This window comes from Triturus cristatus, chromosome 6, assembly GCF_964204655.1.
Source record: "Triturus cristatus chromosome 6, aTriCri1.1, whole genome shotgun sequence".
Lineage (NCBI taxonomy): Eukaryota > Metazoa > Chordata > Amphibia > Caudata > Salamandridae > Triturus > Triturus cristatus.
The window spans coordinates 23,569,653-23,593,635 of record NC_140589.1 but is presented as its reverse complement, the minus strand read 5'-3'; the positions used below and the strand labels follow the sequence as shown (position 1 = coordinate 23,593,635).

At 46.3% G+C, this 23,983-nt stretch overlaps 1 protein-coding gene across 2 annotated transcripts in view; it reads right to left on the bottom strand.

Annotated features, from left to right (window-relative positions):
• Positions 1-22,877, bottom strand: part of TTBK1 (tau tubulin kinase 1) — a 585,854-nt gene extending 562,977 nt beyond the window's left edge. For both annotated transcript variants that reach the window (XM_085610162.1, XM_085610163.1), the window contains exon 1: positions 22,474-22,877. The gene's annotated coding sequence lies outside the window, so the exon portion shown is untranslated. The remainder of the gene's footprint in view (positions 1-22,473) is intronic.
• Positions 22,878-23,983: the final 1,106 nt, after the last annotated feature.

Sequence of the window (23,983 nt, the reverse complement as noted above, 5' to 3'; positions counted from 1 at the left end):
TTACCACGAAGGGGTGAAGGTCCCGGCTCTGACAGCGGATCCGTGCCAAACATTGGAGGAGGAGGTGACTCTCGCGGAAGTGCTGACGGACAAAGGCGACCTAAAAGCTGGGAAACCCCCAGGTGCTAATGGTATACCAATAGAACTTTTTAAGAGAAATGCCGTATTAATGTGTCCAAAGCTGCTTAAACTGTTCTTGTAGGCAAAATAAAGTGGCACCCTTCCACTGGATCTCCAGAGCGCTACGATATTTGTGATACATAAACCGGGAAAGCCCATGACAGATTGCAGCTCCTATCGCCCGATCTCTCTCTTGAACAGAGACCAAAATACTGGCCTTGATCCTGGCCAAGCGGCTCCTGAAGGTTATTACTGCTCTCATTCATTATGACCAAGCAGGCTTTATGCCAAAGAGGTCAACCGTATGCAGCCTTCGAAGGCTTCGTAAATAATTGGCTTGAGACAATACAGGTAAGAGATGAGCCTCACGTGCTACTATCCCTGGATGCCGAGAAGGCTTTTGATGCTGTACACTGGCTGTTCCTGAGACAGGTTATGGTAAAAAATGGGATTGGCCCTAAATTTAGGGCCTGTATAGCATTGCCTTACAAAGAGCCAGTGGCTCAGGTGAGGATTAACGGGGACCGATCCACAGAATTCCCTATTGAGAGGGGCACACGGTAGGGGTGCCCTCTATCCCCTCTATTGTTTGCCCTAGCCCTGGAACCTCTAGCGTGCATCGTTCGATCACACTCAGGCATTACAGGTTTTAAGGAATGAGAGGAAACAATGGGGGACATACGGATCTCCCTATATGTGGAGGACATTTAACTGTACCTCACAAACCCACGCACAACACCCCCTAAACTCTTTCACATATTCAAAAATAGGATTAATTGGGACAAATCTAATCTAGCCTATACCCGACAGTAGGGGACTTTGATGCACACGCCGTCCCGCAGCAACTGCACATGGACAAAGAGGGGTTCTGCTATCGAGGTCAATATGTGGCCACGAACAAGGAACATAGTCCAGAACGCAATATTCACAGGGTCCTGGCAGATTTCCACAGGCGTGTAGAAAGATGGAAAACGCTGCTGTTGGCATTATTGGGTAGGGCCGCAATGTACAAGATGATAACCAACCGAAAATATTATACGTACTACAACACATAAACTACAAGATCTCGGAGGAAATTTTTGTGAAGATGGAAGGGACGTCCGGACCTTGCTTTGGAATGGGGGACGCCCGAGAGTGGCACTGCGTACACTACAGAGGAAACAATATAATGGGGGCATTGCCCTTAAAGATATGAAAGCTTACTATTGGGCGGCTCACTTAATAGTAGTTAATGACTGGGGACACATATTGGGTGGTTCACTCAATTGTAGTTAATGACTGGGGCCACATATTGAGTGGCTCACTCAATAGTAGTTAATGGCTGGGGCCACATATTGGGTGGCTCACTCAATAGTAGTTAATGACTGGGCACACATATTGGGTGGCTCACTCAATAGTAGTTAATGACTGGGGACGCATAGTGGGTGGCTCACTCAATAGTCAATTCAATTCAAATCAGCTTTATTGCGGTTAGATTTACCATAAAAGCATACACAGAAAAAAAAAAAGAATACAAGCAAATCACAAGTCGATTAATACATTTCGATACATGGATCTCATATTCCTGAGTGATTATTAGATATTATATATAAAAAATTTAAATAAGTTAAAAGGTAGTAAAATTGATAAGAAACAGATCATTAAAAATATAAAAAGGTAGGTCTAGGGACTTGTTGGTCATATACTTATCATTAAAGTGCTACAGTGTCGTTTATCAACTTCCTTCGTGTAATCCACATAGAGTGTAAATATTTAGCTACAGTAAAGGCGATCAATGCGTCAGTATCTGTTTTCAGAACCCTAAAAAAGGCCAAGTATTGCCTCATGCCCAAGTTCTTACATAGCTGAATTATCCATTTTTTCCTAATGTAGGAATAAGCTGGACAAAAGAGCATAACATGTACCGGAGATTCATTCTCTTGTAGACAGCCTGGGCAAGGTCGTACAGTGCCCCCTTTCCAACTGTCAATTATCTGAAAGAGAGGTAGGGTGCCATATCTAAATTGTAAGTACAATTTCTTCGCCAGTGTGGGTTGAATTTGGTCAATCACAGACTCAAAGCTATAAGAAAACTTGATATCCAAGAAATTATCGGTCAGACTTGAACTTTTTGTGGAGCTGAAGAGGTTCATTAAATTTGTTTCCTTAATCATACTTATCATAGTTTGTTTACTAATGGCTGGGCAGGAGGTTTCAGGATTAAGCCAGAGTTCCTCGAGCCCAGACAAGATAAGTGATTTTTTTACAAAGGCCAACCATGGAATCTTACCGGATCCCATAGTGGCTAGCACAAATTTAAGCTCCTACTTGTAGTGCACCAGTTCTGGGGTGCTCCACAAGCGCTTCCAATAAAGTAAGGGCCGAAGAGCAATGATTTCTGCAATTGGATAAATATTAAGATCTAGCCTTAGGGGGACCAAAGGTGTGCTTTGAGGCAAGTCCAACAGCTGTCTTAAAAAGTTGTTTTCAGTTATTGATAAATTACTAACTGATATGTGTCCCCAAAGTTCTGCCCCGTACAGGGAAGATGCCCTGGCTTGGACTTTAAAAATTTCAAGGGGGGCACTTATTATTTTATGTGAGCAGTTCTTTTGCACTTTCAAAATTCCTCCAGCCGATTGTGTTAGCCTAAGGTTTGCTTTGGTCAGTTGTGGACCCCAACCCATTTTATCGTTGAGGGTCAGACCCAGATATTCGAAGATCGGAACCCTTTCAAGTGGACTGGCATCCAATGTTGGATGGGGACAGTTAACAGTATTGGCGTTAAAGACCATGTATTTAGTCTTATTTACATTGATCACCAAGTTTCTTTTGGAACAAAATTTAGAGAATTGGTTTAACACGCGCTGCATCCCCATCGGGGATTTTGATAGTAGAAGCGTGTCATCCGCAAACATTAGAGCGGGGAATCTCCGGGAACCCAGTTTGGGGGAGTCAATATCGTTTACGGCTAGTAGGTCTTCGATAAGCCCGTTGAGAAACAAGGAGAATAATGTCGGGGCAAGGACACATCCCTGTCTGACACCTTTCTCAATCGGGAAAGGACCAGTTAACTGTCCTTGATTACCGAACCGTACTCTCGCATAGGTGCCATCATGTAAACGCTTCAATTGTTGGCAAAGATATGGTGGGGCCCCCATTGATAATAATATGGACCATAACTGATTCCGTTCCACCATATCAAACGCTGACTTTAGGTCAACAAAAGTAAGGTAGTGACTACCCCCTTCCAAGGTCACGTGCTTCCAATGGAGAACTTGCAACCGGAATAACTGGTCAATTGTTGATGTTTTTGCCCGGAACCCCGCCTGTAAGTGTGTCAGTATATCATTATCATTAATCCAACTCTCTAGTCGATGAAGCAGTAATCTAGCGTAAATTTTTTGAGTAACGTCAATTAAACTAATCGGCCTATAATTTGAGGGCTGGAGGGGACAACCCTTCTTGTAGATGGGAATGATCTCAGCCCCTAACCAGGTACTTGGCAATGGTAGGCCCTTCAAGATCGCATTGAATAACACCAGGAGATATGGGCCCCAGACTGCTGGCTCATCTCTGAATAAGTCCCCGGGGATCTTATCGAGTCCCGGCGCTTTATTAGACTGGATATTTAAAATGGCCAGCTTTACTTCCTCCAAAGTGAAGGATTGAGTTGGACATGTAAGATTCATAGCTGGAGGCCCAGAGAGAGCTTGATTTATACAAGCGGGGGGAAGTGAGTATAGATCTTTAAAATATATAGACCAAGCTTCTTCTGAGATATTCGGGGAGATCGTAGTTCTCCCTTCTGGAGTCCCTGTGTGAACTAAATTCCAAAAGGTTCTAGGGTCCTTAGCTTCAAGTGCAGATGTGATGGCCACCCAGCGATCCACCTCCCATTCTAATTTTGCATTTTTTAGCAATTTTTTATATTCCACTCTAGCTGTGATGACATTGTGCCTATTGCCTAGCTTTAAGGCCTGCAATAGCACGTTTTTGGCATCTCTGCATGATTTATTGAACCAAAGATTTTTGCGTTTACATTGTTTGGATTTGATAACACCTTCCCTATAAAAAGTGTCCTTTAAGAGAGTAGCCATTCCATTGTGAATTTCAGCCATTGTCTCAGCCACCATAGTAGGGGATTCAATTAGGGTGGAGTGTGCCCTTTCAAGAAAAGGAATGGCATCATAATAAAGTTTAGCCATAGTTTCAATGGAAGAGTAGGCATCCGCTCAGCGGATTCTTCTCCCGCCGTCTACTATTCTTAGATTGTTGCTTAGAGGATTAACTGGGGCGCTGTCCCCACTAGATAGCTGATAATCCAACTCAAGTATCAGGGGGTTATGGTCACTTTCTGTGCGAGAAGACACACTAAAATCTAAAATTTTTGACCAAAGTGCCAAACTCACCAGGAAGTAATCAATAATAGACGGGTGCCCCAAAGAATTGTAGGTATATTTGGCGGGAGTGTCGCTCTTAAAACGTCCACTGCAGGCTCTGATAGAGAACGAATAAGTAAGGGAGGTCAACTGGATAGCAAGGGCAGACCAATTTTTTACTGGATATGCATTAGATGGCGGAACTGACCAGATGTCATCCTCAGCCGATGTGATAGGAGGGACCCCTAGAAAGGGGTTCAAAATGGCAGTTAAAATCCCCTCCAATCAACAGGACTACGTCACCCCCAAGCCTGTGTAGTAATGCAGTCAAAATATCCAGGGTTGTAGATGTTTTCCCGGATTGTACAGGCCGGGAGTAGACGTTAATCAAAGCTAATTTAGGTGTGTTACTGTGGGACATCAGGATGCATAAAATGTCGGGACTGTTGGTCTCGATTTTTTTTAACGAAAAACCTAAGTGGGTGCCCACCCAGATACACAGTCCCCCAAAGGGTCTTCCTCTGGTGCCCTTGAAAGCAGGTTCCCCAAAGGTAACAAACCCCGATCTGTGAGGTGGATCGACCGCCCATGTTTCCTGAAATAGGCAGATCCCATGGGAGTCCACAAAGGTGCACCAATCCGGAATGTCTAGGTTAGATCTAAGACCCGCTATATTCCATGAAAGGATTTTAAGAGGCCTAGATGGCATTGTCTGCTTATGCCCTGAACAAGACTTGCGGGTTAATTCATCGTGGCCCAGTGTTCCAGACTCAAGTACGGCCAAGGTTGGATTCACAGCAGAAATCTGGAGTTGAAAATCCTGTGAGGAATGGGCAGAAGTCGGAGGAGGGGAGGCCTCCCCAGACTTCCTTGTGCTAGTCAAGGATATGCCAGTTGACAGCGAAGTGGCCACTGTTTGGTATGTATTTTTGTTGGCACTTTTAGATGCCTCAATATAATCCCTACCAACAGGCTTGGAGACCACTGTCATGTTGCTATTTTCCAAACAATGGGTGGGTGCAAAACTGGGGGATACAGAAAGTCAATCCACCTGGTCAAGCACGCTAAATCTGTTACTCAACGGGATTCCACTTGCTTCTCCCCTACGTTGGTCAATCCTGCTTCTCTGAACGTGATACCGGGTATCTTCCCACTGTGGCCTTGCAAAGTTCCTTCTACCAGGGGGAGGATAATCATGATCTGTTAAATAAAAATGGTCTAACCTCAGGGGTTTGATCGATGTATTAGGACTTGACGGTTGCCATCTACAAATATGGTCGGCAACCCTACGATCCTCAAAATTAATAATTATACAATCGCCACCCACATTTTTAGTTTTAGGTCCCACCCACCCCACCCTTCTAACAAACAAGATCTTGCTTAAAATTGGTCTAGACAGAGGTCTATATGTGTTCAACCAATGTATTGTCTTATTTTTTAGTTCCTCATAGGATTCCTGTTTAGAGCTAGGGAGCTCGGGAACTTCCGTAAGGATTACTACAAAAGGGGCACAATCCGGGGGTAAGTTAATGCAGGGTAGGTCATGTTGGTTAAAATTTCCTCCGTTGGAGTTTTCATTGTCCTTAACTGTCTCCTTCCTCATAGTGGCGATGTTCGGTGAGTTAACAGGTTTGGCAGGGTTCACTCTTCCCACTGTAGAGGAAAAGTTGTTAGAGCCAGTGGGGTTAGACCCCAGGGATGAACCTGGTGCAGTAGGCAAAATAGGCTGATCCTTTGCAATACTATATGCTGATTGTAGTTTTGCCTGTGGGATATTGACTAATGTCACTAGTGCTTCAACTTGGGTTTGTATAGCTAAGAGGTCCGTCCTCAGGTCCTTATTTCCCCCAAGTGAAGACTCCAGTTTCCTCAGTCTATCATCTAGGCAGTTCAATTTTAAAAGCACCGGTTGAATAAAAGAAGATATAGCCACACTCAACTTCTCCACCAGGGAATCTAGATAGGGGGGATGTGAGATTTCAGAGTCACCAGTGGCCATGGGAGGAGTATCTATAAGCAGCTCAACATTACGTGCTCCTGTGGTGTGAGCGCTAGTAGGTTTTGGCTGTTTAGACATTTTTGATTTTTTTGCCGGAGGGGCAACACCGGAACCATTCTTGTTTTTTTTTGGGATTGCGCCTTCCCTGGAACGTAAGGTCATTTGTTTATTAGTGTTCGCTTCCGTAATAGCCAACTGTGAATGTGTGCCGTTGTCACCTGTTGGATCTTGTGATCGGAGGGAAGTATCTAGTTGGGCCCCTGTATTAGTCTCAGTATCATCCACGGGAGGGAGCACAGTATCTCTGTTTAACTGGAAAGGGGCTGGGGAACTAACATGAGCAATCGGACCCAGTGAAGATCTTCTCGTAAAAATCGGATCTTGGGAGAGACGACGCTGCGTCAGGACTATTTCTCTCTCCAGTACCGATGACGCTCTTGTTATGAATTGGTCGAGAGTCCCTGCGACCATTCCTATGGATGCCCTTTTTGCTCCCCCTTTAGCAGGCATGATAAGCAGATAGAGTTATAACAATGGCAGTACTCACAGTTGTTGAGAATGTTAGGGGACTGGCCCAGCCCAGCCTATTCCTGCCTCTGACGGCCACAGACGGCCCGCCCTTTGTCCGGGCTTCGTCCGGCGCGTCCCGCTCGCGTCCCGCGTAGCGGATGGCGCCTCCTCCTTTATGGGACGTGGCAGGGCTAGGTCGGGTGGGCGGGGAGAGAGCACAGGTGCTACCGAGCACGGGCTCCTGGGACACGGAGTCCCGCGTCGTGCCTCAAGCCCTCCTCGACTCCTCTGAACGCAACAGCGGTAGCAGGCAGCCCCTCTTAGATGGCAGCGAGGGAAGACACCACTTCGGCAGCAGGTGAGACTCCAAGCGATGCGGGACCCGCGCCAGCGGGTTCCGCGAGGTCTTAAAAGCAGTCCAGGTCGGGTGGGCGGGGAGAGAGCACAGGTGCTACCGAGCACGGGCTCCTGGGACACGGAGTCCCGCGTCGTGCCTCAAGCCCTCCTCGACTCCTCTGAACGCAACAGCGGTAGCAGGCAGCCCCTCTTAGATGGCAGCGAGGGAAGACACCACTTCGGCAGCAGGTGAGACTCCAAGCGATGCAGGACCCGCGCCAGCGGGTTCCGCGAGGTCTTAAAAGCAGTCCAGGTCGGGTGGGCGGGGAGAGAGCACAGGTGCTACCGAGCACGGGCTCCTGGGACACGGAGTCCCGCGTCGTGCCTCAAGCCCTCCTCGACTCCTCTGAACGCAACAGCGGTAGCAGGCAGCCCCTCTTAGATGGCAGCGAGGGAAGACACCACTTCGGCAGCAGGTGAGACTCCAAGCGATGCGGGACCCGCGCCAGCGGGTTCCGCGAGGTCTTAAAAGCAGTCCAGGTCGGGTGGGCGGGGAGAGAGCACAGGTGCTACCGAGCACGGGCTCCTGGGACACGGAGTCCCGCGTCGTGCCTCAAGCCCTCCTCGACTCCTCTGAACGCAACAGCGGCAGCAGGCAGCCCCTCTTAGATGGCAGCGAGGGAAGACACCACTTCGGCAGCAGGTGAGACTCCAAGCGATGCGGGACCCGCGCCAGCGGGTTCCGCGAGGTCTTAAAAGCAGTCCAGGTCGGGTGGGCGGGGAGAGAGCACAGGTGCTACCGAGCACGGGCTCCTGGGACACGGAGTCCCGCGTCGTGCCTCAAGCCCTCCTCGACTCCTCTGAACGCAACAGCGGTAGCAGGCAGCCCCTCTTAGATGGCAGCGAGGGAAGACACCACTTCGGCAGCAGGTGAGACTCCAAGCGATGCGGGACCCGCGCCAGCGGGTTCCGCGAGGTCTTAAAAGCAGTCCAGGTCGGGTGGGCGGGGAGAGAGCACAGGTGCTACCGAGCACGGGCTCCTGAGACACGGAGTCCCGCGTCGTGCCTCAAGCCCTCCTCGACTCCTCTGAACGCAACAGCGGTAGCAGGCAGCCCCTCTTAGATGGCAGCGAGGGAAGACACCACTTCGGCAGCAGGTGAGACTCCAAGCGATGCGGGTGGCTCACTCAATAGTAGTTAATGACTGGGGTCACATATGGGGTGGCTCACTCAATAGTAGTTAATGACTGGGGCCACATATTGGGTGGCTCACTCAATAGTAGTTAATGACTGGGGACACATATTGGGAGGCTCACTCAATTGTAGTTAATGACTGGGGCCACATATTGGGTGGCAGACTCAATAGTAGTTAATGACTGGGGCCACATATTGGATGGCTCACTCAATAGTAGTTAATGACTGGGCACACATATTGGGTGGCTCACTCAATAGTAGTTAATGACTGGGGACACATATTGGGTGGCTCACTCAATAGTAGTTAGTGACTGGGGACACATATTGGGTGGCTCAATCAATAGTAGTTAATGACTGGGGACACATATTGGGTGGCTCACTCAATAGTAGTTAATGACTGGGGACACATATTGGGTGGCTCACTCAATAGTAGTTAATGACTGGGGACACATATTGGGTGGCTCACTCAATAGTAGTTAGTGACTGGGGACACATATTGGGTGGCTCAATCAATAGTAGTTAATGACTGGGGACACATATTGGGTGGCTCACTCAATAGTAGTTAATGACTGGGGACACATATTGGGTGGCTCACTCAATAGTAGTTAATGACTGGGGACACATATTGGGTGGCTCACTCAATAGTAGTTAATGACTGGGGCCACATATCTGGGGGCCACCAGAACTACGCATTAAAGAGGACCCAATTCCAAACTCTCTCATGCATACACTTCCTCTATGGTGGGAAATGGGTAAAGAAGCTACTGTCGGCAACCCAGGTGACCATAGAAGCCTGGTAAGGGGTGGAAAGGTGTATGAAATGGGACGGGTGGATGACCCGTGAAACTCCCCTGTGGGTGGTAACATATCTGAGGGAGATTAGGAAGTTGAAGGGTCTTGTGACACCCTCAGGATTCCAGGCTGGGAGACCTGATGGAAGGTGGTGCCCTGGTCCCTTTTATCTCTTTCCGATGAGACTTTCAATTCAGTACAACACAACATTACAAATACCTCCACCTTCACCACGCCTGGACCACTGAGGGACTTGATAAACATTCCAGAATATGCCCCGTTGGAGGGGAGACTGCTGATGGGGGAGATCAAAGGGAAGGCAGCGTCGAGGACATATAGAACAATTAACAATTACAGGCCCACCTCCTGGACAAAACTAAGGATGTGATGGGATAATGAGGTGGGAGAACTGAACAATATAGACTGGAAGGCAGCCTTAAAGTACCCGAGGGAAGTCACAATTAAATCCAGACTCCGGCTAATCCAAATTAAAAATCCTGCACAGGGCTCATTACGACAGGGCCCGCTAGCATGGCTTTGGCAGCGCGGTCTCCTCCAGTTGTCTCCGCTGTGGGGCGGAGAGAGGGTCGGTCATCCACACGCTGTGGGAGTGCCCGAGCATTGATCAGTATTGGGCTGCCATAGTAAAGGAAGTCAACAGGGTGCTGAAAGAAACATCACCAACTGCCCCTCAATATATCCTTGTGGGTACCCCCATGGAGGCGGGTACCCCTAGAGGCAAACTTCTATTTAGCGATCTGGGCCTCGCAGCGGCATGGCAATGCATGGGCAAGCCCTGGGGCGCCCCAGATCTCCCAACCCTGCGGGGATGGACAAATGGGATGGACATCTATATGGCAGCGGATAAAGTCACATATAAGGCCAGAGGGTGCCCAAGGAAGTTTACCAAAATATGGGGTCCCTGATTAAGGTACTATGGCATAGATATTGGAGACAGCGAACCATTGCCCCGACTCACACAACCCCCGAAATGGGTGACCGCCTATGTAACAATGTGTTATCTGACTGTGGACTTGTGATTCTTTTCTTGCTGGGGACTGAATCGTCGGCCGGGCTTAGCTCCGCTGTCTTCATTGGCCGGGCTTTGCTCCGCCATACCGGACTACAACCCCCATCATCCCTGCCTGCTGTGAGGTCGCTGTGCACGTCATCCGCAAGCGCCAGGAGGCGCATAAAGGGCTGCCTGGGCAGAGTCCCCTGTGATTCTTTTCTTGCTGGGGGCTGAACCGTCGGCCGGGCTTAGCTCCGCTGTCTTCATTGGCCGGGCTTTGCTCCGCCATACCGGACTACAACCCCCATCATCCCTGCCTGCTGTGAGGTCACTGTGCACGTCATCCGCAAGCGCCAGGAGGCGCATAAAGGGCTGCCTGGGCAGAGTCCCCTGTGATTCTTTTCTTGCTGGGGGCTGAATCGTCGGCCGGGCTTAGCTCCGCTGTCTTCATTGGCCAGGCTTTGCTCCGCCATACCGGACTACAACCCCCATCATCCCTGCCTGCTGTGAGGTCGCTGTGCACGTCATCCGCAAGTGCCAGGAGGCGCATAAAGGGCTGCCTGGTCCCTCGTCCCGCGGGACAAGCCGGGAGAAGCCCGGGAAGGGGGCGGGCCGTCTTAGGCCGACAGAGGCCGGATGAGGCTGGGCGGGGCACCCCTCTCACAAGGTCAGAAGACTGTAACTGTGTAAAGCGCGAATCCACACGTTGGCCATTCTTTCAATTGTTGTGTACCATCAAACATTGATATTGGGTGACCATTGGCTGGGGGAGCTACTGTTCATTACCTGGCCATGGCAAAACGCCGCGTTAAAGTATCTGATGGAAACGCGTGTCATACAATCGATACATATTTGGTAAAAGCTGTTAGTGCTCTTACGCAAGAAATCGATCGCACCGAGAGGCGACTGACCATGGGATCAAGTGTATTGCAGGCAGACCAGGACAATCTTAATAAATCACTAAGCCCAACTACTGAAGCGGTTTCGGCCCCAATCGCACTAGAAGGCTCTAATAATAATGAAATTAATCATTCTCATAACACATCTAGACTGTCTGATATGGAGAGTAGTCCTATTCTATTATCACCCCCCATTCCCAAAACAAAAAATCCACGGAAGAAAATAACAGGGCAAAATCATGTGAAGGTAAAAAGGGATAAAAAAATGTTCCCAGTAGGGAACATGGTCACTACCCGAACCAGGGCTAAACAAACTCCTGATATACCACTCAGTCTTGAAGCGGTCTTTGGTAAATTAACTGAGCTGATCAAGCCCTTATATGAAAAAGTGGATAATCTGGCTAGGGAGGTCCACAAATTATGCGGGAAGTTAGATCAAATTGGATGTCGGCCAAATAAGGAAATAAGAACTAGAACTTGGATAGAGGTAAACAATGAAGAGGAGGGCAATAACGTGGAACAAAATGGAACCGCAATCACGACTGACTCGATGGTTTTAAGTCCTAGCAGCGCTTCCTTAGGAAAGTTATCTGACAAACATCATGCATGTATTGATCAGACTGGGCATCCCCGCCCAACCCCGGCTAGAAAAATATCAATTCTTAGAAATCAGGGTTCACAGTTAATTGAGAAACATGCATCCATAGGACAGGTCAGCAAAGAAAGGAAAGATTTAATGACGACTAACACTAGTCAGATTCCGGCCTTCATTAATTTACCTCTGGAATGTAGCGCCTATGTAGCGGTACTTGCATATGTCCCCAAATTAAAGCACGGTCAAGTTGAAAATCATGATATGCTTAAAAACAAAACCCTACATTGGTTGTCTAACAACTGTAATTTTCCAATGCAGGGTGCAGATCAGATCATTCTAACACAAAGGGTGGGATGGGTGGGCCCCCTAAGGAAACATTTTGAGGGGGACTGTATAATCATAAATTTCAAATCATGTTCATGGGCTTAAAGTACACATATTAATGCCCCATCACCATCAGCTCGGGAATCCAATACAATCCTATTACCTCTAGGGTATTTTTATAGACATCTACTGGAACCCGGTCATCATGGTAATTTCAATCATGTTACTAATAACTTGACAATATTGCAAAGGTCTCATCCTGACTTTGCAATACCGACTTATAATAGATACCATGCTTTAGGATCATTAGAGGATAATGATTGACATAATTTGCTAACGGGTATGAATAAGAACAATATTAGCGTTGGGGTAACGAAGGTTGTTCCATTGGATGTATGCGAAGAACAATTGGGACACGATACCCGGCTCCCTTATGTTCCACCTAAAGGCATAACTGGATTGTTTAATTCTAGTGCATTTAATATGTGTGAGGATGATGGAGCCTCTGTAACAAAGGGAGTGAGAGTGAAACTACCATTAACTAAATTTGAAAACTCAGCATTTGATTCCCCATGTAGAAATACCAACATTTCCCAACAATATTGAACCTGTGGTTGTTAATACGGGCACAATTACTGGATACAGTGTGGTTCCTAGGAATATAGCAGGCCTTCATAGAAAATTGGATACACCATTCTGGGGGGGCTTCATTAATGCAGGACACGATATTATCTGCCTTCAGGAAACCTGTTGCAAGGAGCCCATTTTCATAGAAGGCTATACTTCTCATTGGCTAAATGCCGTCAATTCTTCAGCCGGTGGGGCCAAGGGCGGCCTTTCTTTGTTAATATCAAATAAACTGGCCAACTGTAAAATTAGAAGTTGTACCCCAGTGGATCTTTATAGTCAGGTGCTACGCTTAGAATTTATTAACGGTAAAGATTTATTACTAGTCAATTATTACAACAATGTTTTTAATAACAACAGAGGAAAAATCTTAGTCCCACTTATTGATGAAATAGAAAGGATCCTGGCGTCATCACGTAAGCAGACCATCCTCCTTTGGGCAGGTGACTTTAACATTAGTATGTGTCCATTAGCTACGAGTAATACATGCGGCTTTAGGAGGGAGACTGGTAAAGACGGAGTGGTTGACCATTTACATTTCCCCCACTGCAGCTATGGTACAGCTTTGAACAGAATGATAGCAAAGTTAGATTTAGAATTACTAAGCTGTTCTAAGAATAAGGACAATATAAACTGCCCAACTTTCACAGGGAGGAACGCCAACACGTATATCGATCATATTCTGATCTCTAGTAACACTGACTACTCGAATTTATGGGTCAATGAGCAAGCGTTAAGTGATCACAATAGTATATCCATTTCGCTATTGTGCTGGGGAAACAAACATATAGCGGAACCTGACTGCGTTAATAATATTGAAGCATTAAGACCAAATGGCATGAGAATTAAATGGGCTGGGATTGATCCTCAGAAAATGCATAATGAGGTGGTAAGGAAATGTAGCACGGAGATAGATCACTGTCTCAGAGAAGAAGTTGATTTTAATACTATTTTTATTAGCTTTCTTAGGATAAGTGAAAAAATAGAAAGCCTATTTACCAAAAGAAGCAGCTGGAAAAAGTCTGTAAACATAGGCTGGTTTGACAAAAGTTGTACTCGGGCTTTGCATGAATTAAAACTAGCTCTAAGCACTAAACCCCGGAATAATATTCTCATTAAAACTTTACGTGGAAATTACAAAACAACACTTGCTACCAGTAAAAGAGACCTCCAAGAAGAGGCCTGGAATAATCTTAATTTAGCTGCAGCTACAAACAATTAATTGTAAATTGTATTGGGAGACTATAAATAGTCCCTTTTTAAAGAATGATAATGTGCCGGAAATAACTTCATTTATCGATCGCAATTCATGGACCGAACATTTTTTAAATATTTTTAATCCGGAAAGGCTAGGTCTAGATTCAATTTTGAGTATTGACTCCTTATGGCCACCACTAGCACTGCATATAAGCAAAGATGAGGTATATGAGGGCTTAACAAACAGTAAAGGAGGTAAAGCCCCTGGCCCGGATGGGGTTCCGTTGGACTTATACAAAACTGAAATAAATCTCTGGGCACCCATCTTAGCGAGATTTTTTAATGCGACGGCAGAGGGACAGCTCCCGATTTCGTGGGGCCAATCTTTAATTATTCCCCTTCATAAAAAAGGATCCAAATCCGAGGCATCTAACTATCGTCCCATTTCCTTACTAGATTCCTCGATTAAAATCATGAGTAGAATTATGTTAAAAAGGCTGGAAGCATGGGCTAAAGAGAACACAATTTTATCAAAGGCACAGTACGGGTTCAGAAAAGGCCTGGGGACTCTGGAGCAGTGCGTCAACCTTGACCTTCTTATTCACAAATATACAACTGCCAGGGAGGGCAACCTGTTCCTCTGCTTCGCGGATTTGAGTAGCGCCTTTGATCTTGCAGATCACACTATTTTATGGCAAATTTTATTTGATCTAGGTGCACCTAAGGAAATGGTACATTTTCTAGCTAGACTTTATTCAACGCAGTCATTTAAAGTCCGCTATGGACCGTCTGGTGAATGTACTCCCTCTTTCAAGGTAGCGAGAGGCATCAGACAGGGATGTGTTTTGGCGCCTTTCTTATTTTCATTATTTATTAACCAAGTCGACACTACCTTAAGTGAGATTTCTTCAGATGCCCCTCTTATAGATGGGAGAGCAGTCCCGATTTTGTTATATGCGGACGATGCCGTTTTGCTATCTCGCACACAGATCGGATTGCAGCGTCTTATTGACAAGTTTGTAAAATTTATAGAGTGTAGGAAACTCGTTATCAATAAATCTAAGACCTTTGTGATGACTTGTGGTGGAAAAGTTAAGTCAGCTAGTACCTTCTACATAGAAAAGGCTAAGATGCAATCTGTCCAAAAGTTCTGTTACCTAGGAATAACATTTTCAGGGGATGGGAAGTGGAAAAATAAACATGATAATATGAGCCTCAAAATGAGTAGGAATACTAACAGTATTTTTAGATTCTCAGCCAAACTGGGGGACAGAAGAATCAAAGAAATGATGGCCATCTACAATGCGAGGTGTGTCTCATCCGCATTATATGGGGCAGGAGTGTGGGGCCATCAATGCGCCAAAAAACTTCAGTATGATGAAAATAAGTTTCTTAAACGTTTATTTTGTGTTCCCCCCTCAGCATCAACAATATTAATTCACGAGGAAGTGGGAATTGAATATATTTCGGATCTAGCAGCACTACGCCCTTTGACACTCTGGCGCTCCATTTGGTCCAAAAGTGAAACAAAATTTACACAAACTATTATTAAAGACTGCCTGAGGCTGGATCGTTCCCTGCGTATACCATGGCTTAAATATATTTATTATTGGTATAACCTCTTATTTGAATGCAATATTCTCCTTGACCCTGAGCTTGCAGCATCAATCACCAGAAAAGAGTTAAAAACAAGGTTTTTACTATATAAAAGGGAGGTTCGTGAGAGGTCGACAAGAATCTACCCACCTCTGTTTTTTATTATGACTTAAATCGAAACAAAGGATTTCAGGCATATTTAACTACAGTGACACGCAATTCCCATCGCTTTGTTTTGACACGCTTTAGGCTGGGAATTGTTCATCATTTAGTGTCATTTCCGCACATGAAAATTAGATCCAACTCTGTATGCCCATGTGATAATATTTCCAGACAAAGTTGTTGCCACTTCCTTATGTTTTGTAAATTTTATCTGAAACCAATATTCTTAAAACATTATGTTCGCTCCACTAAATTGGCATTGAAGCTTTTATCATCTTTAGGAGACGCAGATATTAGTTTTTATGTTGCATCGTATATATTGGGATGTATTGTTGTAAGGAAATCAATTATTCTTTCTGTATAACATTTAATTCATTTGCTCAAATTTGAACATCTTTTCCAAAATGTAGTCAGTATAAGCACTTTATTAATGCCACGCGACACTTTTTGCGAAAATTGCACATAATATCGTATCCAGGATTACAGACTAATTTTTAGTATCATTGTTGCTGGATTATATGCATTGTTTTGTAGAAGGTTGCATCACATATTACATGTTTATATTGACGTTTTATTGATTTTAGCTTACAAATCTGTGTAATATCCAATTAATAATTGCTCATTTGCACATTTTTCATTAAACAAAGTTAGTATATGCACTTTATTAACCGCACGCGATACTTTTTGCGAAAATTGCACACTATGCATCATTTAAACCTTATAGAATAACTTTAGTATTTGCTGGAATATATGTAGTTTTGCAGAAGGTAGCATTATATATTACATGTTATTATTGTTATTAGCTTTTAAACTTTGTGAAGGATTTGTTTGTTCTGCTCATATGGTTATGTTTAACTAACCGAATAAAGCTTTTTAACTGAACTGACTGTGGACTGATCACTGCAACTCCATTGACTGCAATGTGTTGGAGCAAACTTTGAACTATTTGTGCATTCACCCCCATGTGCCTATGGTTTCGTCGCGTGTTCACATGCTTGATGTGTTGATGGCAGAAAAATCCAATAAAGATATTTTGGAGAAATAAGGAAAATACAGACCCAATGCTGGTGTAGGGACCTTGAAAATCCGGTGTGGTTTACACTCTGCTGTCTGAACGGGCTATCATTAGCTGAAAACCGCAACCTCTGCCGGCGATGAATCTAGTGAGAAGCTTTCAAGTACAGATGCGCGGCTGCTGGTCCCTTTAAGAAGCACGAGTCCGCTTGAGCAGGCACCACCTTGTGATCCACCCTCAACTGTGTGACCCTATCACAGCGCTGACCTTGTGATCCACCCTCAACTGTGACAAAGCGTCACACATCAATAAGACAACCTAAACAGCGACAAATAAACCTCAAAATGAATGTGGAGTAATGAGGCTATCGCCTCGGTATCCAAAAACTCACCACTGTCAGATGGAATCTGACAGGCGAACACAAGACACACGGACGGAGCAGGGACCGTACATCCCAGCGTGCACTGCAGTGAAACCGAGAGGGCACAAATGGTGAAATGTGGTGTTGCACGACTGTTTATTTCTTTGAATTGTTCTATAGCCTGAGAGGGACGACACCAAGCACCAGGGTGCTAGCAAAGGCAAATCAGCAATCGATGTATTACTCGCCCCAAATGTGGGATTATTTGCTATATCTGGAGGCCTAACATGTTTAGATGGCACTGACCCTCCTGTCAGCATCAACAGCGCCCCCACGAGCACGTGATTAATAGTGCAGTGTCAAAGCGACCTGTCAACGCAGCATCTCAGCATTTTGGTCATTAACAGAGACTTTAACGCCCAAACTTCTACTGCTGTGATATTTGAACGCAACTTCCAATTATTTAGAGTAGAAAAGATAACACTAATATTTATTTGCCTGTCAGTTTATTCTGTTGCAATATTTTAGGAGGAGACAGGTAGGAAAAGGTGGGCTAGATTGACCACCTCACCCCAGGTCATTATGGACTCTGGTTTCACTCCTGGACTTTTGTGTGGCAGCCTGATGCATTGTGGGTGTTGGAGTATTGATTTGCTTCCACTGTACAAATTAGACTAACACATCTGAAATCAATCATTTGTAGGTGAAAACTTCCGGACTGGAGACAGTGTACGTAAGACCCTGGTGGGAGGAGGTCACCTTACTGTGTGCCCCGCTCCTCCTTCTATCACCCAAAATGGTGCCAATGACAGCTCCTCTCCACCGGAGCTGGAGGGGTTCAGTATTGCTACCAGCCCATAAAAGGTGTCCGAAGTCGGTTCGAGCTGATTGCAATGCTGAATCCAGAGCAGAGAGTGTTTGCCAAAGTTACCCCATGCACCAGGACTGAACGGTCAAATGCCATCCACTGACTAAGAGTCACATAGCATGGGCATTTGTAAAGCGCATGTTCACCCAACGGTATCTTGGCGCTGTATAACGGATGTTTATTGTTACCCAACAGTACTCAATTTATCGACCTCAGAAGGATGAAAGGCAGAGTGGACCCTCTGGTATTTAAACCTGTAACCATGAGATCGAACACGGGCCCCTACAGTGGATGCATTTGTCCACTAAGCCACCAGACCCGGCGGACATCACACAGGTCTCTGCCCAGGGGTGACCATTAGGGGAGAAAACCCCGAGCGGGATGATCTGGCTGCTGCGCTGCGCTTGGGAAGCCCTAGTTTTGGGGGACCGACTCAGGTTCTGGAAAAAATTGGATATTGAATCCCTGCCCTTCTTCTTTATTTAAGTTGATAACTTCACCGCACTGTAAATACTCAGGAAATGAGAAGACGCCTGTAGAAAGCACAGAATTCAGTGTGAAGCCGCATGAAGTCGGGTTGACTACTAACTCCTCTAGTTTAACTTCTACAGCTCAGATCTGGAAAGGGCCTTGGGTGGCGAGTCAAAGTGCTCATTTCAAAGTTAAAAGGGAAGCACAAACAGGCCCTTTTTTTACGCTGATGACACAACCCTACTGCAGCATTCGGTGGTTGGGCCGCAGAGCTCTCTGACTGGTTGGTTGTGTGATATAGATAAAGGGCCTGGTTTTAGAGTTCGGTGGATGGAATACTCCATCACAATGTGACAAATATCCGTCCACCACATTACATGCCCCATAGGATCTCATGAACCTGTAATGTACCAGACGGGGTAGCCCTCACGTTTGTGACAGAGTAACCCGTCCACCAAACACTAAAACAGGCCCACAGTTGTTTGACAACTAATAACATAACATGTGTATTTGGAAAGCACACGTTCACCCAGAAGGGTATCTTGGCGCTGAATAACAGATGTTTATTGTTAACCAACTCAATGGTACTCATTTTATCGACCTCAGAAGGATGAAAGGCTGAGTGGACCCAGCGAGATTTGAACCTGTGACCATGAGGTTAGACACAGGTCCCTACTGTGGACACATTAGTCCACTAAGCCACCATACTCGGCCTAAACAACAAAGACCAAAATCATATATATTGCCCATGGCTTCGGTGACAAAGCTTTAATCTTGGAAATAAACCCAGTGGTTCAGATGCTGGCAGATGTTAATAGGAAATGAGCCCCTTTGCAAGATAAGAAGAGGTTCCATATATTGCAGCTGAGAAACACCTTGATCCATTACAATGGCAAATATGGGACTTATACTGCAACCTTTGAAAGGAAAGCCTGAGAGAAGACAATGTGTACAGTGAAGCTCTGGTCTTGAAATGTTATAATGCAGGACAGTATTGTGGCTACTGTATTGATCGCATTTATTGATTTGAATCGTACTTCTGGAAGGTATGGTTTATTGCAAAGATTAAAAAAAGATAACATGGATGGCACGGCCACTGTGGCTCGACTAGTCTCATTCTGCACGATCCAGACCTGGCTGGTCTCAGTGACACTAGAGTTCACTCAACATTTTTGTGAGTTCGTGAGCTAGATTTATGCAGGTTTTATATTACTTGTAATACAGACCCGACGCAAAATCCTTTTCAGGATTTACGAACAAATGTAAGTTGGTATTTGCATTGGTTTGTAAGGAAACACGAATGCAACCCAGGGCAAAGTGCTGTTTTTGCGTTAATCTTCATCAAGTGGGAGATCCATGGGTGGTACATGGGCATTCCTGTACAATCACTGATGGGTTTTGACGCAAAACCCTATCTAGTAACAATAATAAACAGGGTTTTGGGTTAAAAAATTACTTCACTTGAAAGCAGCCATTAAAAAGGAGAAATGCTCTTACTTCACCTAACTTTTCCTACTCTGCATGTGTGCTGCACTGTACAGCACACATCCGAAGTGGGAAAAGTTTTAAAGTCGGTCCTAGCATAGTAATTTGTACTGGAAGGGCACTCTTCCAGTGCAGAACCTATGGTACACTCGCTCAGCCACCTTTGCACTATGGTACAAGGGTGTGTGTGTGTGGCGCTTCGCAGCATGATTCTGTGCCAGTGCTAGGGAGACAGCAGGATACTGACGTATCCCTATAGCTATGACACTGTCTTGCTCTCTCTGTGTCACACAACGCAGCAACTTTGGGTGCCACACTGCGTTCCATGACTGTTTTATAAATCTGGGCCTTTGTTTGTCTGTGAAGGGGGTAAACTGATCAAGGAGAGGAGTTAGCGAAGCGGCCAGCAAGATTCCAACAACGCTAAATACGACATGTGATCGCACTTCCCAGCAGCAGTTCAATCATGTTTCATGAGCTCTATGAACGATGGCTTATGAATTATTAAAATCAGACTGTATTCCCTGACTGAGCTTGGCACAGTCAGTGCACGTCTGTTAGGGTACTAAAGACATTTTTGATTATTTCATTAAAGATTTATCAATAATCTATGCATGTCCATTTATTTGATGACGTTTACATGCTCTTTATCAAACAGCAAATAAACATTAATTGGACTTGAAATAATAAAAAGTTTAAGACACATAAAATTTCTGGTCTACGAAAGGGTCTTCATCCCTAAAATTGGTAATATTTGCAGACCCACTGAGTCGATGCTCCAGTGCGTGCGACTCAAACCATGGGTCAAGTAATTCTGTTTCTTTAGGTCACTTCTTTTTCTTCTCTGTCCGGTCATCCTACGTTTCTGGAAGCTATATTCCTTTTGCAGTGCCAGCTAATGAAATGTGTTAAAACATGTGAAAATGGCCAAGAAGTGGTAAAGTTGTAGCCGTATCACTCACCCATGTCCCAGGCAGTGGAGTTGCGCAAGCCACTGAAAGCTTGACCCAAGCCTGGCTCAGTTCAAGGTCCAGTTGGAAACTCAAGCCCATAATGAGCAGACCTTTCATGTGGCTTCTGCCTGCCTGTCCATCCCTCTACCTACAATTTGGCATTACTGTCAGAGTTCCTGACTGTGGAACTAGGTTTGGGTCTTGGTGCTGACTCAACATTCTGTGATTCTGGCACATCACTTAATTTCAACGTGCCTATAAACAATGCATGTGACCTTGTGTAATGTACCCCGTGCTCATATACAGCGCTAAGCCTTCGGGTCAAGTTCGCCCTGTATTTAAAAAATGCAGAAAATGAACTAAGAGGTGAAAATAGAGTGTTAATATAAGGAACCCATTTCCTGGCTGATGTGTACAAAGTGAAACCAAAAACATGGATAAATCGCAGCTTCTCAGCTTAAAAGCAAATACTTTATTTCACCAAAACTCTTTTCTCTTCATTATTGCGTATAAAAGCACTTTCTAATATGAGTTCAAACTACCATGTTGTACAAAACTATCATTTTAATAAGTACTTCTTAGTGCTCTGCTATATTGTGCTTTATTAATGTTAAAGCTTACACATGCTAAAGAAATGCACTTTTTTATTTAATGACCCTTTTACCATATTTTACTTAATATCTATTGTATGATTTACATCACAAATATTTTCAGTGCTCGGCTTGTGATCAGTCTCTAAGATCCGAGCCAGGCCCGTGGCTTACAGAGGAGTAAGTGTGAGCTGTATCACTCTCCCCTCTGGTCAGAGTCTGCTGCTAGCTGGACCCCTGACACAACGTGTGATGCTGCGTCTGTGCTCTGTGTGGCTGCGTCTGCTACCCTGACACTTACCCCCACACAATGATGCTGTTGCATGTTAAATCTGCCAGCAGTAAGCAAGACCCTGGTGAAGGCTGTGAGTGAGATGACACAGTGAGTTAGTGTTCTCCAATGAGCATCCCACACAATGAGTGAGACTGCACCCAGAGGTGTGTTAGACTGACAGTGAGTGAGACTTGTGGGCCCTTCAGCACAGCGACTGTCATGCCCCTGTCTCTTTGGTATAATTCGTATCTACTTCCCAAGGACTTTGATCTCTCTGCCTCCCTCCTCCCTCTCAATGCTCATCCTCCAGGGCGCCATTTTGCCTCTGCAGGGAGATACCGCAGTCACGAAACCACAATCCCCAGCATGCACACGGGCTTCGTCCACTCGCTGTAGCAGGGTAGCACCTACAACTCCCGGCGTGCGTCGCACCACCACCCTCACCCAATCACTAGGCTCGCGTGACAAGCGTGCTCCGACACTACAACTCCCGGCCTGCCACGCTGTTCCCTGACAGCTGCAGAACCACAAGAGACTACAGCTCCCGTCGACGCACGCGCGCCCTGCACGCTATCTGCAGATGCAGCCCTGCGGCGCGGCACGCCGGGAGATGTAGTCTCTCGAGGCTCTGCGGCTGTTCTGAATTGGGGGACACCCGCTCACCCACCGCAGTACCATGGCGTTGGTAAGGGGAGCGTCCCCGGCTTCCTCCTGCCACGGCCGGTCTCCTACCTGTTTCGCTGCGGCTGCCCCCGAGGCGCCGGCGGGGCATGGCTCCTCCGCAGTGCGGGGGGCGGGTCAGTGCCGACTCTGGGGTGTGGCTCTTCCTCCCCCCGCAGACGCCTGGACCCCCAGCATCATGTCACACCGAGGTGGGCTCTGCTCTCACCGATCCCGGGTCCCAGCGCTGCGGCTTCGACCCCGGAGGAGAGCACCGAGCCAGAGAGAGCGGAGGGGCGGGATACTCCCACAATGCACCGGGGCCAGGAGAGGAGGAGGCAGCAGCATCAGCACCAGGGGCTGGGACAGCACGGAGGGATGGGGGGGAGGAGGAGGATACACCCACGACGGGCTGGGGCCAGGAGCTCTGACATCACTCACTGCACAAGACACGGGGATGTCCCCACAATGCATCAGGGGGGAACAGTGACATCACTAGGTGCAAAAACACAGGGGGTACTCATATAATGCACCAGGCTGAGGAGCAGTCATGTCACAGCAGGAGGGACACAGGTAGTGCCATAATGCATGAAAGCAGCAGTGACGACACACTGTCAAGGCGAGACAAGGGATACACTCCAGATGTAGCATCTGTGACGTCACTCACGGCACACGAGAGAGGACATCAGGGCTGGACACCAGGTCAAGAAATATGACATCATTCACTGCCAAGGAGAGACATGGGATACACTACAGATGTAGCATCTGTGACGTCACCCATTTCACCTGATGGAGGCCACCAGGCAAGAAATGTGACATTATTCACTGCCAAGGAGAGACCTGAGATACACTCCAGATGTAGCACCTGTGACGTCACACACTGCACATCATAGAGGACATTAGGGCTGGACACTAGAAGACACAACGGCAAAAAATGTGACATCATTCACTCTCAAGGAAAGACATGGGATACACTCCAGATGTAGCATCTGTGACGTCACTCATTTCACCTGATGGAGGACACCCGTACTGGACACCAGGGCAAGGACTGTGACATCATTCACTGCCACGGATAGACCCGGGATACACTCCCGATTAGCACCTGTGACGTCACTCAGTGCACATAATAGAGGACACCAGAAGACCCCATGCCTGGATACCAGGGCAAGAAATGTGACATCATTCACCGCCAAGGAGAGACCTGGGCTACACTCCAGATGTAGCACCTGTGACGTCACTCACTGCACATCATAGAGGACATCAGGGCAAGAAATGTGACATCATTCATTGTCAAGTAGAGACATGGGATACACTCCAGATGTAGCACCTGTGACGTCACTCACTGCACATCATAGAGGACATCAGGGCAAGAAATGTGACATCATTCACTGTCAAGGAGAGACATGGGATACACTACAGATGTAGCACCTGTGACGTCACTCACTGCACATCATAGAGGACATCAGGGCTGGACACCAGAAGACACCACGGCAAGAAATGTGACATCATTCACTGTGAAGGAGAGACATGGGATACACTCCTGATGTAGCACCTGTGACGTCACCCACTGAAATGAAATGAA